This window comes from Schistocerca gregaria, chromosome 11 (assembly GCF_023897955.1).
Source record: "Schistocerca gregaria isolate iqSchGreg1 chromosome 11, iqSchGreg1.2, whole genome shotgun sequence".
Classification (NCBI taxonomy): domain Eukaryota; kingdom Metazoa; phylum Arthropoda; class Insecta; order Orthoptera; family Acrididae; genus Schistocerca; species Schistocerca gregaria.
Window position 1 is genome coordinate 71143233 of NC_064930.1, and position 17501 is coordinate 71160733.

The 17501-nt window shown below is 44.9% G+C and overlaps 1 protein-coding gene and 1 non-coding gene across 2 annotated transcripts in view; one reads left to right on the forward strand and one right to left on the reverse strand.

Annotated features, from left to right (window-relative positions):
- Positions 1-17501, reverse strand: part of LOC126295216 (growth factor receptor-bound protein 14-like) — an 857388-nt gene that overhangs the window by 614697 nt on the left and 225190 nt on the right. The window lies entirely within an intron of this gene.
- Positions 15687-15760, forward strand: Trnas-cga (transfer RNA serine (anticodon CGA)). Its single transcript has one exon. It is a non-coding gene; the product is annotated as a tRNA-Ser (tRNA).

Here is a 17501-nt window from a genome sequence, read left to right on the forward strand (position 1 = left end):
CGATTTGTGGAAGAGCTACGGAGACCTCAAATGGACCGCAAACCGGATCGGCGAGTGTTCGAAGCTTATACCGTTCCCAGTCGACGTACATCATTTGACAAAGTGAGCACATACACCCCCCCCCACCCCCTCCCCCCCGCCCCCCGGGAACAGGAAAAACACTGTATATCGACGTGAGTAGAAGACGAATGGGTAGCTCTGAGGGATGAAGTAGTGAAAGCAGCAGAGGATCAAGTAGGTAAAAAGACGAGGGCTAGTAGAAATCCTTGGGTAACAGAAGAAATATTGATGAAATATTGATGAAAGGAGAAAATATAAAAATGCAGTAAATGAAGCAAGCAAAAAGGAATACAAACGTCTCAAAAATGAGATCGACAGGAAGTGCAAAATGGCTAAGCAGGGATGGCTAGAGGACAAATGTAAGGATGTAGAGGCTTATCTCACTAGGGGTAAGATAGATACTGCCTACAGGAAAATTAAAGAGACCTTTGCAGAGAAGGGAATCATGTGTATGAACATCAAGAGCTCAGATGGCAACCCAGTTCTAAGCAAAGAAGGGAAAGCAGAAAGGTCGAAGGAGTATATAGAGGGTCCGTACAAGGGCGATGAACTTGAGGACAATATTATGGAAATGGAAGAGGATGTAGATGGAGATGAAATGGGAGATATGATACTGCGTGAAGACTTTGACAGAGCACTGAAAGACCTAAGTCGAAACAAGGCCCCGGGAGTAGACAACATTCCATTGGAACTACTGACGGCCTTGGAAGAGCCAGTCCTGACAAAACTCTACCACCTGGTGAGCAAGATGTATGAGACAGGCGAAATACCCTCAGACTTCAAGAAGAATATAATAATTCCAATCCCAAAGAAAGCAGGTGTGGACAGATGTGAAAATTACCGAACTATCAGTTTAATAAGTCACAGCTGCAAAATACTAACGCGAATTCTTTACAGACGATTGGGAAAACTAGTAGAAGCCGACCTCGGGGAAGATTAGTTTGGATTCCGTAGAAATATTGGTACACGTGAGCAATACTGACCTTACAACTTATTTTAGAACGAAGATTAAGGAAAGGCAAACCTATGTTTCCGACCCTACGAATTATCTTAGAAGAAAGATTAAGGAAAGCGAAAACCAATGTTTCTAGCATTTGTAGACTTAGAGATAGCTTTTGACAATGTTGACTGGAATTCTCTCTTTAAAATTCTAAAGGCGGCAGTGGTGAAATACAGGGAGCAATTTGTACAGAAATCAAAGGGCAGTTACAAAACTTGAGGGGCATCAAAGGGAAGCAGTGGTTGGCGAGGGAGTGAGGCAGGGTTGTAGCCTCTCCCTGATGTTATTCAATCTGTATATTGAGCATCAGTAAAGGAAACAAAAGAAAAATTCGGAGTAGGTATTAAAATCCATGGAGAAGAAATAAAAACTTTGAAGTTCGCCGATGACATTGTAATTCTGTCAGAGACAGCAAATCTCTTGGAAGAGCAGTTGAACGGAATGGACAGTGTATTGAAAGGAGGATATAAGATGAACATCAACAAAAGCAAAACGAGGATAATGGAATGTAGTCGAAGTAAGTTGGATGATGGTGAGGGAATTAGATTAGGAAATGAGAGAGTTAAAGCAGTAAAGGAGTCTTGCTATTTGGGGAGCAAAATAACTGATGATGGTCGAAGATGAGAGAATATAAAATGTAGACTGGCAATGGCAAGGAAGGCGTTTCTGAAGAAGAGAAATTTGTTAACATCGAGTATAGATTTAAGTGTCAGGAAGTCGTTTATGAAAGTATTTGTATGGAGTGTAGCCATGTATGGAAGTGAAACTTGGACAATAAATAGTTTGGACAAGAAGAGAATAGAAGCTTTTGAAATGTGGTGCTACAGAAGAATGCTGAAGATTAGATGGGTAGATCACATAACTAATGAGGAGGTATTGAATAGGATTGGGGAGAAGAGGAGTTTGTGGCAAAACTTGAGTAGAAGAAGGGATCGGTTGGTAGAGCATGTTCTGAGGTATCAAGGGATTACGAATTGGAGGGTAAAAATCGTAGAGGGACACCAAGAGATGAATACACTAAGCAGATTCAGATGGATGTAGGTTGCAGTAGGTACTGGGAGATGAAGGAGCTTGCACAGGATAGAGCAGCATGGAGAGCTGCATCAAACCAGTCTCATGACAACAGCAATCGACGTGAAGATACCGAAGTGCCGAGGAAGTAATTTGTCGTTAACAGAGCCATCAGTAAACGGTGATTTGCTAGACCGGAAGCATTGCTATGCAGCAAGAACTGTCAGTGTTATTGAGGATGAACCAAATGGGAAACTGCGAGTTCCAGTCAACATTGCTAAGAGGCGTAATGCGGAAGCGGAAGTACCACGCTGAACTACTGTGGCGACAGTATCGAACCTAGATCCACGAGACGTGATAGAAATCCCTAGCAAGGAGAAAGATGTGCATTAGAGTGCTGCAACGCCCAATGTTTGACCGGACACGGGTCGCCTGTTGACGGGGGGACCGAGTCGCTCGTGTCTGGCCCCATACGACTCTGTTGGGTCACGTACTCGCCCCAAGGCTGTTGTCCGGACACCGGACACGCGGATAACCGAGCATGACCGGTCACCGCTGACGTCTCACCTCCCCTCGCCCCGGCTCGTCGCACTGTGCTGTACAAATCCAACGCCTCTCTCTCTCTCTCTCTCTCTCTCTCTCTCTCTCTCTCTCACACACACACACACACACACAGTGTATTTAACACAAAAGAAACATTTACTAAAACGGGTACGTGACACAGCTAAATTCATAAAGCACTTGGAAAGTAAAATGATATTTCAATACAATCGCGGATAGAAGACGAATGTCACTTCCAAACAGAAGGTCTATTTTCCCTTTCATTAACAGGAAACATTGAATAAGTGATGTCCCTGTAATCTAGAAGAAACCATCTTCATAAAGAAAGCATACAAAGAACATTCAATATTTACAGACGTAACTTGTCATACTTTTCACTTGTTTGCAACAGAAACAAAATTATAGTTATTGTTGGTCAGTAAATCACTAACGCGTTCTGGGTTTAACTGGCTCACATCTCCCACGTTAACTTCTCCATAATGCGCAACTAGATGTATTAATTCTTGGCCTAGTTTTCTGAAACCTTCACCGGAATCAGCATTAGAAGGTCTCATATCGTTAGCACACATTGCAACACACTTTTTTGTAAAACTATTTTTTGCTGTATCTTTGTGAGGTTTCTTGCGACTATGTTTCTTTAAATGACTGGTTCCCGGCTCGAAACATACTAATGTTGAGCAGTTTATGCACGTTACGTACCCAGTAGACGCACTGTTTTCGTCTACAATTAACAGAAATGTACTCCATACTTGGCTTTTTAGACCTTCTGTCTCTTCAATGTATAAACATTGGTTTCAATCTTATGTCTTACTGCACTGGCTTCCTCGCGCTGCATGATAACAGAGAGAGGCACACTACAAATGAGAAGCCCGTACTGGCTGCGGTCTCACACGGATAATGACACGTGTGATGTGTCTGAAGTTACGTGCTACGTATTCGGTCACGTCATCTACGCTCGGTCACAATGACTCGTGCGGGCAGCCTATCCAGTTAGGGTGTGCTCGCCCCATCTCGTATTTCGTGCTCGCTTACTCGGTCATGCAGGATTCTGATGTGCAAGTAGCAACTTATGTCAATACAGGAGAGCCAACTGTCGGAGCACTTGGATCAACCGAACAAGAGCTGGTTACTTGCCGTGGACAGACATGAAGCGACTATCATTTGCTTCTTAGATTTCAGCAAAGCATTTGATACTGTCGACTTCGACATCTTACTGGCCAAACTTAGCGGTCTAAATTTCTCACCAAGTGCAGTGCAATGGTTTCGCTCATACGTGACGTCTCGTCAGCAAGGCGTCCAGTCTGGGAATATAAAATCACAATGGCGGCAGGTAGTGTCAGGCGTTCCTCAAAGCTCAGTATTAGGTCCTATACTCTTCTCTCTGTATGTCACTGATGTGTCATCGGTTCTGACCTACTGCAAATATCTTATGTATGCTGATGACCTCCAGTTGTATCTAAGTGCGAAACCAAGTAATCTCAAGGAAGCTATTGAAAATTTCAATACTGACCTCGATGCACTGTCAAAATGGGCACAGGACATAGGTCTAAAACTAAACCCATCTAAAACCCAAGCGGTACTTGTTGGTCAATCTAACCTCGTTAGCCCAATCGGGAATCCGTACCACCTCTTATCCTAAATGGAACAAATATTAACTTCTCTCCCTCAGCAAAGAGTTTGGGAGTAATAATAGATGAAAATCTAAATTGGACAGAGCACGTAACTGCAGTGTGCAAAAAAGCCTCAGCATCCAATCATGTCCTACAAAAATATAAAAAACTCTTTCCTTTCGATCTGAAAAAGAAATTAGTACAAACGCTTCTACTTCCAATCATTGACTACAGCGATATTATCCTACAAGGCCTCTCTCAGGAAAATTCGCGACGTCTAGAAATGGTCATGAGTGCCTGCGTCCGATACATCTGTGACGTTCGACTTTTTGATCACATTTCACCAGCATATGCAAAATTGTCCTGGCTGCGTGCAGACAAACGCAGAGATTTCCATACACTCTGTCTCATCTACTGGCTTATAAATGTACACTGTCCCTCATACCTCGTCCCTAACGCTCATGTCGGAACAACATGACAGAAACACACGTTCGCATCATAATCAAATCCTCTCCCACTGCATCGCTCAGTCACCTTATCCAAGTCCTTTACCGTAGCGGGAACCCGACTCTGGAATAACCTCCCCCGTTATGTTAGAGAACTTAAAAACATGTCCGGCTTAAAAAAAAAAAAACAGTAAATGACATATCTACTTAAGCAACAGTAATGCCTTCCTCTGTACAGGAATGCACTTCACCTCATTACTTCCCTCTTTCCCCCTCCATCAATCTCCCTTCCCCAAAACTGGCTATACTAGTAAACATCTACTTTACACACCAAGATATTAATGTACATCTGCACAAACCTTCATTACTATTGCCAATCTTTCTCATGTTTGTCATTATTATTTGATTTCTTTTTACTGTTATTATTATTACTTTTATCATAATCTGTATTTATAGCACCTGTTGTAAAAATACTGCCAGCATTTACTTTATTAGGTCTTAGTCACTACTCTTTATTCATATTATCACTAGAGTAAGCTAATTTTCCTGTTTAAACTTGATGTAACTCTGATGTGTGAAATGCTGCATGATGCAACACTGGTCCAATGTAAGAGATGGCCCTAATCTGATCATGTTAAATAAATAAATAAATTTAACGCCGGAGGATCGGGAAATAATTTTACCAGTGCTACTTAGGTACTCGGATCTCTTCCGTGAGCGGAATAATATTTCAGCAACTCCATTAGTTCAACATAGAATGCATACCGGAGGAGCAGTACCCATCGCTCAACGACCACACAGGATTCCTTATAGGCAACAAGCCTTAGTCGACGAGATGGTTAAAGAACAACTGGAGTTTATTGAACACAGAGAGCCGTCTGATCCAGCCTGGACCTCCCCCTTCGTGATCGTAAGAAGGAAACCGCCTACAGGAGAACAGAACTAGCGATTCTCTGTTGATTGCCGGAAGCTGAAACCCCCGCGCCACAAACCGTCAGGTGGCTTGCGGAGTAGATGTAGATGACATGGATAGAGTACTTGCCGATGTAAAATACGCCACACACCGCTACGATTCAGGACACGCTGATGGAGTAGCAACCCTCTTGGTTGAAGTAACGGGTCGTTTGTGTACAATCTGTAACATGATCAACATCGGGTGTTATGGACCTTCTCGTACACGGTGTGTGAAACTCCCGGTTTCTCTAAGGCGCTGATGTAGCCGGCCTAACGGGCTGCCTTCGGAGAGGAATGGCTTCTTGATACAATCGTGCTGCCTCAAGGGCATAGCCTTTCGCTTTGCCACACATGTGAACATGTCAGGGTACGCTTCATTGGTGTGACCCCTGTCCGCGTTGCCCTCCCTTCGTGACTGACTGCGAGGCCGGTACGGCACTGTGCACGGTGGGGGAGGGGGGGGGGGGGAAGAAAGTCATTGCGCATGCGCAGTGATGGATAGTCGATCCCAAACAAACGCAAATAGCGCTGTATCTGGTGGCGTTTACAGTTGGACTCGAATTAATGCGATATCTCGGCAAAGGCTGATTTGCCGACTCATGTTTATCGGAACTTTATCGCTACTTTTGGGCTGGCCATAGTGGCCGAGCGGTTCTGGGCGCTTAGGTATGGAACCGGGCGGCTGCTACGGTCGCAGGTTCGAATACTGCCTCGGGCATGGATGCCTGTGATGTCCTTGGGTTAGTTAGGTTTAAGTACACTACTGGGTATTAAAACTGCTAGACCAAGACGAAATGCAGATGATAAACGGGTATTGATTGGACAAATATATTATACTAGAACTGACATTTTCACGCAGTTTGGGTGCATAGATCCTATCAGTACTCTCTGGCCGTAATAACGGCCTTGATACGCCTAGGCATTGAGTCAAACAGAGCTCGGATGGCGTGTACAGGTACAGCTGCCCGTGCAGCTTCAACACGATACCACAGTTCATCAAGAGTGATGACTGGCGTATTGTGACGAGCCAGTTGCTCGGCCACCATTGACCAGACGTTTTCAATTGGTGAGAGATCTGGAGAATGTGCTGGCCAGGGCAGTAGTCGACCATTTTCTGTATCCAGAAAGGCCCGTACAGGACCTGCAACGTGCGGTCGTGCTTTATCCTGCTGAAATATAGAGTTTCGCAGAGATCGAATGAAGGGTAAAGACACGGGTCGTAACACATCTGAAATGTAGCGTCCACTGTTCAACGTGCCGTCAATGCGAACGAGAGGTGACCGAGACGTGTAACCAGTGGCACCCCATACCATCACGCCGGGTCATACGCCGGTGTGGCGATGACGAATACACGCTTCCAATATGCGTTCAGCACTGCGTCGCACAAACATGGATGCGACCATCTTGATGCTGTAGAAAGAACCTGGATTCATCCGAAAAATGACGTTTTGCCATTCGTGCACACAGGTTCGCCGTCGAGTACACCATCGCAGGCGCTCCTGTCTGTGATGCAGCGTCAAGGGTAACCGCAGCCACGGTCTCCGAGCTGATAGTCCGTGCTGCTGCAAACGTCGTCGAACTGTTCGTGCAGATGGTTGATGTCTTGCAAACGTCCCCATCTGTTGACTCAGGGAGCGAGACGTGGCTGCACCATCCGTTACAGCCATGCAGAGAAGATGCCTGTCATCTCGACTGCTAGTGATACGAGGCCGTTGGGATCCAGTACGGCGTTCCGTATTACCCTCCTGAACCCACCGATTCCATATTCTGCTAACAGTCACTGGATCTCGACAAACGCGAGCAGCAATGTCGCGATACGATAAACCGCAATCGCGATAGGCCTCAATCCGACCTTTATCAGAGTCGGAAACGTGACGGCACGCATTTCTCCTCCTTACACGAGGCATCACAACAACGTTTCACCAGGCAACGCCGGTCAACTGCTGTTTGTGTATGAGAAATTGGTTGGAAACTTTCCTCAGGTCAGCACGTTGTAGGTGTCGCTACCGGCGGCAGCCTTATGTGAATGCTCTGAGAAGATAATCATTTGCATATCACAACATCTTCTTCCTGTCGGGGAAATTCCGCGTCTCTAGCACGTCATCTTAGTGGTGTAGCAATTTTAATGGCCAGTAGTGTAGTTCTAAGTTCTAGGGGACTGATGACCGCAGATGTTAAGTCCCATTGTGCTCAGAGTCATTTGAACCATTTTAGCTACTTTTGGCCTGTTCTTTCCACGTGTATACTAGTGACAATCACCAAAGAAAGACGCTCTGTAGACCGCGTCTGTGAGAGGGACACGCTGAGCATTAAGGCTTAACTACAGAGAGGGACTGGCTAAAATGATTTACGCTGTTGTGCGTTAAAAGAGAGCGGTTATGTTCGCGAGCCAAAATTTTTGATGAAGAAGAGAACCATATTAGCCTTTTTGTGCTCCGATAGGAGGATTTTACTGCTGGTGATAATAAATTGCGTAAAAATGTAATCACATGTCAGTTCTAGTATATTTCTCCAATGAATAGCCGTTTATCATCTGCATTTCTTCTTGGTGTAGCAATTTTTATGGCCAGTAGTGTAGATTGCATGCCACGTCGTGTTGCGGCACTCCTGCGTTCCTGCGTGCTGACTGGGGCCCTACAAGGTTCATCAGTTTTTTTTTTTTTTTTTGGCTCTTCAGTGTAAATCAGACACCATGTAGGTGAGCTTAGAACCTGGGGCTGCTCAGGCTGTACGGGAACAGCATGGAGGCTGAAGGCTAGCAGGCCGCTGCATAGTTTCTGTCGGGCTGCGCAAACTGAGCGAGAATTGGCGTCGCGAACTGCCAGGCCTGCGTCAGCCCCTATTCTTGACAAGAGCGGCCGTCACTCGGCGCATCATTAATCATCGTCCGAGCAGGGAACTCGGGCGGCTGTCTGTCGGCGTGGCGGAGTAAGGCTCAAGGCTGGCTCCAGACTGAGGCAACAGGTGCCAGCAGGGTGGAGCCCTCGTCCTGTGCAAGTTTCTTCGTCTCCCAGGACCTACTGCAACCTACATCCTTCTGAATCTGCTTACTGTATTCATCTCTTGGTCTCCCTCTACGATTTTTACCCTCCACGCTGCCCTCCAATGCTAAATTTGTCATCCCCTGATGCCTCGGAACATGTCCTACCAACCGATCTCTTCTTCTAGTCAAGTTGTGCCACAATCTCCTCCCCAATTCTATTCAATACCTACTCATTAGTTACGTGATCTACCATTCTAATCTTCAGCATTCTTCTGTAGCACCACATTTCGGAAGCTTCTAGTCTCTTCTTGTCCAAACTATTTGTCGTCCACGTTTCACTTCCATACATGGCTACACCCCATACAAATACATTCAGAAATGTCTTCCTGACACTTAAATCTATACTTGATGTTAACAAATCCTTCTTCTTCAGAAACGCTTTCCTTGCCATTGCCAGTCTACATTTTACATCCTCTCTACTTCGACCATCATCAGTTATTTTGCTCCCCAAACAGCAAAACTCCTTTAGTACTTTAAATGTCTCATTTCCTAATCTAATTCCCTCAGCATCACCCGACTTAATTCGACTACATTCCATTATCCTCGTTTTGCTTTTGTTGATGTTCATCTTATACCCTCCTTTCAAGACACTATCCATTCCGTTCAACTGCTCTTCCAAGTCCTTTGTTGCCTCTGACAGAATTACAATGTCATCGGCGAACCTCAACTTTTTAATTTTTTCTCCATGGACTTTAACACCTACTCCGAATTTTTCTTTTGTTTCCTTTACTGCTTGCTCAATATACAGATTGAATGACATCGAGGACAGGCTACAACCCTGTCTCACTCCTTTCCCAAGCGCTGCTTCTCTTTCATGCCTCTATACTCTTTTAACTGCCAACTGCCTTCTGTACAAATTGTAAATAGCATTTCGCTCCCTGTATTTTACCTATGTCACCTTTAGAATTTGAAAGAGAGTATTCCAGTCAACATTGTCAAGAGCTTTTTCTAAGTCTACAAATGCAAGAAATGTAGGTTTGCCTTTCCTTAATCTATTTTCTAAAGTAAGTCGTAGGGTGCAGTGACAATATATAAGGGAAAATGAATTGACAATAAATAAGGGAAAATGAATTGAAGTTTGTGTTGGGGAGTTAGTACAAAAAAAAAAAAAAAAATGGTTGAAATGGCTCTGAGCACTATGGTACTTAACATCTGAGGTCATCAGTCCCCTAGAACTTAGAACTGCTTAAACCTAACTAACATAAGGACATTACACACATCCATGCCCGAGGCAGGAATTGAACCTACGACCGTAACAGTAGCGGGGTTCCGGACTGCAGCGCCTAGAACCGCGTGGCCACCGCGGTCGGCGGTTAGTACAAGAATGGTGACCATCGTGCTGTGGCTTCTGTTCTCTTCTTGTCCAAACTATAATTGTCACTATATATATATATTGGCAAGCAGTGAGAATTGTTGTTGTAGTTGTCTTCAGTCCTGAGACTGGTTTGATGCAGCTCTCCATGCTACTCTATCCTGTACAAGCTTCTTCATCTCCCAGTACCTACTGCAGCCTACATCCTTCTGAATCTGTTTAGTGTATTCATCTGTTGGTCTCCCTCTACGATTTTTATCCTCCAAGCTGCCCTCCAGTACTAAGTTGGTGATCCCTTGATGCCTCAGAACACGCCCTACAAACCGATGCCTTCTTCTAGTCAAGTTGTGCCACAAACTCCTCTTCTCCCCAATTCTATTCATTACTTCCTCATTAGTTATGTCATCTAGCCATCTAATCTTCAGCATTCTTCTCTAGAACCGCAACAGTTAACTACCTAACACAGATTGAAGTGTTAGGAAATTCTTCTCGTACGTAAATGAAGCGTGGACGGTAAACAGTCCAGACATCAAGAGAATAGAAGCTTTATAAATGTAGCTCTACAGAAGAATGCTGAGAATTAGGTGCGCTGATTGAATAACTGGTGAGGGAGTGTTGAATCGAATCGGCGAGAAAAGAAAGTTATTGGCACAGTTCGACTAGAAGATCGGATCGGCTGACGATACACATCTCAGGTATTAATGAATAGTGAGCTGGCTAACGGAGGGAAGTGTGGAACTGAAAATTTTAGAACTAGATGAAGGGGTGAATGCAGTAAGCGAGGTTCATGTGGAGGTAGGCTGCAATAGTTATTCAGAGATGAAGACTCTTGCCAAGGACAGAATACTGTGGACAGCAGCATCACACCAGTTGGTTGGATGGTTGGTTGGTTGTGGGAGGGGGGGGGGGGGGCGGGTACCAAACAGCTACGTCATCGGTCCCATAGAATTAGGGAAGGGTGGTGAACGAAATCGGCAGCATTCACAGCCAGCATCCTCGCATTTGTCTGATGCGATTTTGGGAAATCACCACGGAAAACCTGAATGAGGATGACCGAACGCGGATTTGAACCGTCGTTCTCAAGAATGCGAGTCCAGTGTAACCACTGCACGCTCGCTATCACACCAGTCTTCAGACTGGCGACCACAACAACGATCGATCGAAACAGTAAACACAGTAGGAAGACGGGGAGACATTACTGACGCACATGTAGACTGACTTCCGTGCAGTCCCCTCCCCTACCCAGATTCCCATCCCCCTCTCCACCCCCGCACTCTGTTCCCTCGAATGCCGGACATTTGCCACACCGGACATTTGCCACACTTTCCCCTTCGCTAGGTAGCTTGAGTATCGATCTCTCGGGTAAGGGACGCCCTTCCTCGTACTTCTGTCCGCTTTCAAACCGCCGCCTCCACATCTTACCCGATACAACCAGTACGTAAGCGACCTTCTTCTTCGACATCTTGGCCAAATACTGAGCTTCTTTTCCGAAAAATCGAAATATTTATAACTTTTGGGAAACTAAAGCAATACCGACGATTATGTTAGTATGTAATTAGTTCTGCAAAGTATAAACATAGATCCCTCTGTCTGTACGGTAGCTTCCTTTCACGCTTACTGATTGCGATAGAAACAGTCCATCGGCATGGGAGCAACAAGAAAGGAACGATGTAAAGAGAATGCGAATGTACGCCAATCATTTCTTCTTGATCACAGCATTTGTGCCTACTTTAATCACTACAACTGCATGCACGAAAGACAATAAGGAAAGGAGAAATGGGAATGTGAATGTTTGAAAAGAAGAAAGACGTACACCATATTAATTTTCTCTCTAAAATCCGATATCCCTTGCGGCGAAACAATAAACTGTAGCGGTTCAAAATATGACTGAAAATACGTTCACTAAATAGAGATAAGAACATCTGCGACTGACAAGTTATCTAAAGTCGACGTACAATTTTAAAATGTTAGAAATAAGGAAATGAAGTAATACATAATGCTGTGCTTGTAACGTACGTTATTGTTCTACATTGTCTAGCTCTAATATTTATAGAGTCACAGACAAAACATCTTAGGTTTTGGAGGCAAAAGGCGTAATTGTAATAATCTGCAACAAGAAGCAAAACTTGAGGAAAATAATGTAGTGTGTGTTTCAGCTCAGGAGCTACACTGGAGCAGATAGTTCCTGTGACATAGTATGTGCAGAGCTTATATTCGACAACCGGAATAAATTAATAACTAGCTCCTTTTATTGACCGCCGGTCTCAGATGAAACAGTTGCTGAACAGTTCAAAGAAAACTTGAGTCTCATTACAAATAGGTACCCTTGTCATACAATTACAGTTGGCAGTGAAACTTGCTGGCAGATTAAAACTGTGTGCCGGACCGAGACTCGAACTCGGGACCTCTGCCTTTCGCGGGCAAGTGCTCTACCATCTGAGCTACCCAAGCACGACTCACGCCCCGTCCTCACAGCTTTACTTCTGCCAGTACCTCGTCTCCTACCTTCCAGACAAAGGTCCCGAATTCGAGTCTCGGTCGGGCACACAGTTTTAATCCGCCAGGAAGTTTCATATCGGCGCACACTCCGCTGCATAGAGAAAATCTCATTATTGTTGGCAGTGACTTCAATCTACCTTCCGCACGTTGACAAAAATACATTTTCAGACTCTATTGTAGATAGAAAACAACTTCCGTAATTGCTCTAAATGCTTTTCTTAAAATTATTTTGAAGATTTAGTTGACGAGGCCATTCAAATTGTAAATGGTTACGAAAATACCCTTGACCTCTTAGCCACAAACAATCCTGAGCAGCACGAAGGGTACAGGGATTAGTGAACACACAGTCGTAGCGAGGCTCAGTCCCGTAACAAACAAAGACACCAAAACTAAACGCGAAATATATCTACAGTAGAACCCCTCTAATCCGACCTAGGATGGTCCGTCACTCCGGTTAGTCCAACCATGTTCAGGCTCTCGAGCCTCTGCGGACCTGTCACTGACTGCACGCCTGTAGGGTTATTGTTGCGGTGTGTGTCGCTGTGCATATTCTTATGTTGTTGTGGTGTTCAGTCCTGAGACTGGTTTGATGCAGCTCTCCATGCTACTCTATCCTGTGCAAGCTGCTTCATCTCCCAGTACCTACTGCAGCCTACATCCTTCTTAATCTGCTTAGTGTACTCATCTCTTGGTCTCCCTCTACGATTTTTACCCTCCACGCTGCCTTCCAATACTAAACTGGTGATCCCTTGATGCCTCAGAACATGTCCTACCAACCGATCCCTTCTTCTAGTCAAGTTGTGCCACAAACTTCTCTTCTCCCCAATTCTATTCAATACCTCCTCGTTAGTTATGTGATCTACCCATCTAATCTTCAGCATTCTTCTGTAGCACCACATTTCGAAAGCTTCTATTCTCTTCTTGTCCAAACTAGTTATCGTCCATGTTTCACTTCCATACACAGCTACACTCCATACAAATACTTTCAGAAATGTCTTCCTGACACTTAAATCTATACTCGATGTTAACAAATTTCTCCTCTTCAGAAACGCTTTCCTTGCCATTGCCAGTCTACATTTTATATCATCTCTACTTCGACCATCATCAGGTATTTTGCTCCCCAAATAGCAAAACTCCTTTACTACTTTAAGTGTCTCATTTCCTAATCTAATACCCTCAGCATCACCCGACTTAATTCGACTACATTCCATTACCCTAGTTTTGCTTTTGTTGATCTTCATCTTATATCCTCCTTTCAAGATACTATCCATTCCGTTCAACTGCTCTTCCAAGACCTTTGCTGTCTCTGACAGAATTACAGTGTCATCGGCGAACCTCAAAATTTTTATTTCTTCTCCATGGATTTTAACACCTACTCCGAATTTTTCTTTTGTTTCCTTCACTGCTTGCTCAATATACAGATTGTTATACTGTTATACTGTACATTGCTATACTGTACGTTATTGTGCAGTTTCATCCTTTGTTGGGATTAGAAAACGTCATTGTTTGCTTTATTCCGTGTTCTATACAGTACTTATTACTGTAGATTCACGCGGATATCACACAACGATGCAAAAAAACGCTTTTTACATCGCCCTTCAATAAATCGAGCAGAATCCAACTTCAGCTACAATGGACGTTGTGTGGGAAAAAAAGGGACACTGCAGCTAAATCTAGAATAACATCTGCTAAACAAAAATGTATCACTAACTTTTTTCCAATTAATTTGTTTTCGTTTTTACTGTAAAAACAATGCGTACAGTATAATAATTTCTTAGTTTATACATACAGTATTTTCCTTGCAAAAAAATTCTTTTTTATATACAGTGCTATAAATTTTTTTTAGTTTATAGTATATGTAATTTATACGTTATTAAGTACAGTACAGTACTGTAACTTGTTTATGGTTTTTCGTTTTAAAACCAATGCATATTATAGTGTGTGTAGACGTTTTTTAGTTAATATATTGTTTAACACTGTGTAAAAAACATCTTTTTATATTACAGTAGACGTCTTTTAGTTCTTAAATCGTTGAATTTTTTGTACTAAATGTCTTTTTATATTTTTTGCAATAAATATTAGATTTTTCGGATAATCCGACCTTTGTTCGTCCCGGTCCCGAAGGTGACGGATTACAGGGGTTCCGCTGTATTTATAAAAGCAGCGGTTGACGTCTTTCTAACAGACAGTTTCCAATCCTTCCAAACTATCTAAGAGAAGACCATATGTGGCTGAAGTTCAAAGAAATAGTATCAACAGCACTCGAGAGATTCATCCCAAATAAATTAATAAGAGACGGAACTGATCAACGTGGTAGACAAAACACGACGGAAAGTCGTGCGGTAGCGTTCTCGCTTCCCACGCCCGCGGTCCCGAATTCGATTCACGGCGGGATCAGGGATTTTCTCTACTCGTGATGGCTGGGTGTTGTGTGATGTCCTTAGGTCAGTTAGGTTGAAGTAGTTCTTAGTTCTAGGGCACTGATGAACATAGATAAGTCCCCTAGTGCTCAGAGCCATTTGAACCGTTTTTCAAAGCTGCTGCAGGAGCACCGAAAAAGGCACGTGTAATTTAGACGAACGCAAAATCTCCAAGACTGGCGAAGTTTTACTGAGCCGCGAAATTTGGTGCGCATTTCAGTGCGAGATGAATTTAATAGTTTCCACAGCGAAAGTCTCTCTAGATATGTGGCGGAAAGTCCAAAGAGATTCTGGTCCTACGTTAAGTAAACTAGCGGAAAGGCTCGGTAAGCGATGGAGAGGAGAAGGAGGGGGTGGGGTGGGGGGGGGGGGGAGAGCAGGTAAAACCGTGGCAAATGTCCGGCGTGGTAAATGTCCGCACAGCGCTAAAACGACCTGTGTTGTCTAAGGCACCGCGGTGCCGGGCTGTGACGCGGCTATTCTCGCGCTCTCGAGAGCGGACACATTGCGTGTGGCGCGTATGGGTGACAGACGTCTCGAGGCCGCGGGCGACAAACAGTGTCCGACGGAAATACCGGCAGCAGCTCGGCACTAAAGTGAGAGACGGCAGATATTTCAGGGTGACTAGCTTGACCTACAGCTACCGGGCGCTGGTTCTGGCTCCTGACGCACCGACGTTGCGGTGTGTGGCGCAATACTGCCCGCAAAGAGAGCACTGGAAAGAATGAGATACTGGCGGAAGTACAGCTGTGAGGACGGGGCGTGAGTCGTGCTGGGTAGCTCAGACGGTAGAGCACTTGCCCGCGAAAGGCAAAGGTCCCGAGTTCGAGTCTCGGTCCAGCACACAGCTTTAATCTGCCAGCAAGTTTCATATCAGCGCACACTCCGCTGCAGAGTGAAAATCTCATCCTGGAAACATCCCCCAGGCTGTGGCTAAGCCATGTCTCCGCAATATCCTTTCTTTCAGGAGTGCTAGTTCTGCAAGGTCGCAGGAGAGCTTCTGTAAAGTTTGGAAGGTAGGAGACGAGATACTGACAGAAGTAAAGCTGTGAGCACCGGGCGTGAGTCGTGCTGGGTAGCTCAGATGGTAGAGCACTTGCCCGCAAAAGGAAAAGGTCCCGAGTTCGAGTCTCGGTCGGGTACACAGTTCTAATCTGTCAGTAAGTTTCATATCAGCGCACACTCCGCTGCAGAGTGAAAATCTCATTCTGGAAACATCCCCCAGGCTGTGGCTAAGCCATGTCTCCGCAATATCCTTACTTTCAGGAGTGGTAGTTCTGCAAGGTTCGCAGGAGAGCTTCTGTAAAGTTTGGAAGGTAGGAGACGAGATACTGGCAGAAGTAGAGCTGTGAGGGCCGGGCGTGAGTCGTGCTTGGGTAGCTCAGATGGTAGAGCACTTGCCCGCGAAAGGAAAAGGTCCCGAGTTCGAGTCTCGGTCGGGCACACAGCTTTAATCTGCCAGGAAGTTTCATATCAGCGCACACTCCGCTGCAGAGTGAAAATCTCATTCTGGAAACATCCCCCAGGCTGTAGCTAAGCCATGTCTCCGCAATATCCTTTCTTTCAGGAGTGCTAGTTCTGCCTGGTTCGCAGGAGAGCTTATGTAAAGTATGGAAGGTAGGAGACGAGGTACTGGCAGAAGTAAAGCTATGAGTACCGGGCGTGAGGCGTGAGTCGTGCTTGGGTAGCTCAGATGGTAGAGCACTTGCCCGCGAAAGGCAAAGGTCCCGAGGTCGAGTCTCGGTCCGGCACACAGCTTTAATCTGCCAGGAAGTTTCAGAGCACTGGAAATACGTATTTCACCGCTACGGGGTTACTCATGAGTCTGCATACAAACAACGGCCAAGTTAAACATTACTCTTATACAGTATAATTATCTAATAAATGCGGAAGTTGATGAATGAGTGTGTGTGTGTGTTACTATTTATTTCTTAACGTTGTAACGGCTTGACGGATTTTGGTGAAATCTGGAACGGAGAAAGTTTATACCCCGAATTAACACACAGGATACCTGGCATACACAGTCTGATCAAAAGTATCCGGGCATCTGACTGAAAATGACTTACAAGTGCCGGCCGGTGTGGCCGTGCGGTTCTAGGCGCTTCAGTCTGGAACCGCGTGACCGATAAGGTCGCAGGTTCGAATCCTGCGTCGGGCATGGATGTGTGTTATGTCCTTAGGTTAGTTAGGTTTAAGTAGTTCTAAGTTCTAGGGGACTGATGACCACAGCAGTTGAGTCCCATAGTGCTCAGAGCCATTTCAACCATTTGAACATCACACACATCCATGCCCGAGGCAGGATTCGAACCTGCGACCGTAACAGCAGCGAAGTTCTCGACTGAAGCACGTAGAACCGCTCGGCCACAGCGGCCGGCTCGTTCACTGGGACCCAAGTGGTTCACGCCGGTAGACTTCAGACAGATAACTTCCGTGTTTGCGTTGGATAGGGAGTTTCGGATTTAATATTTTTTTTATAAGTTTCTTTTTAACACAGGGTGAACACAGCGGGGTGCAGCTTGTCTCAGAAATAAGTAAAATAAACACCCTGCCCTGCAAGCGTTAGATAGGCAACCAGCAGCTACCAA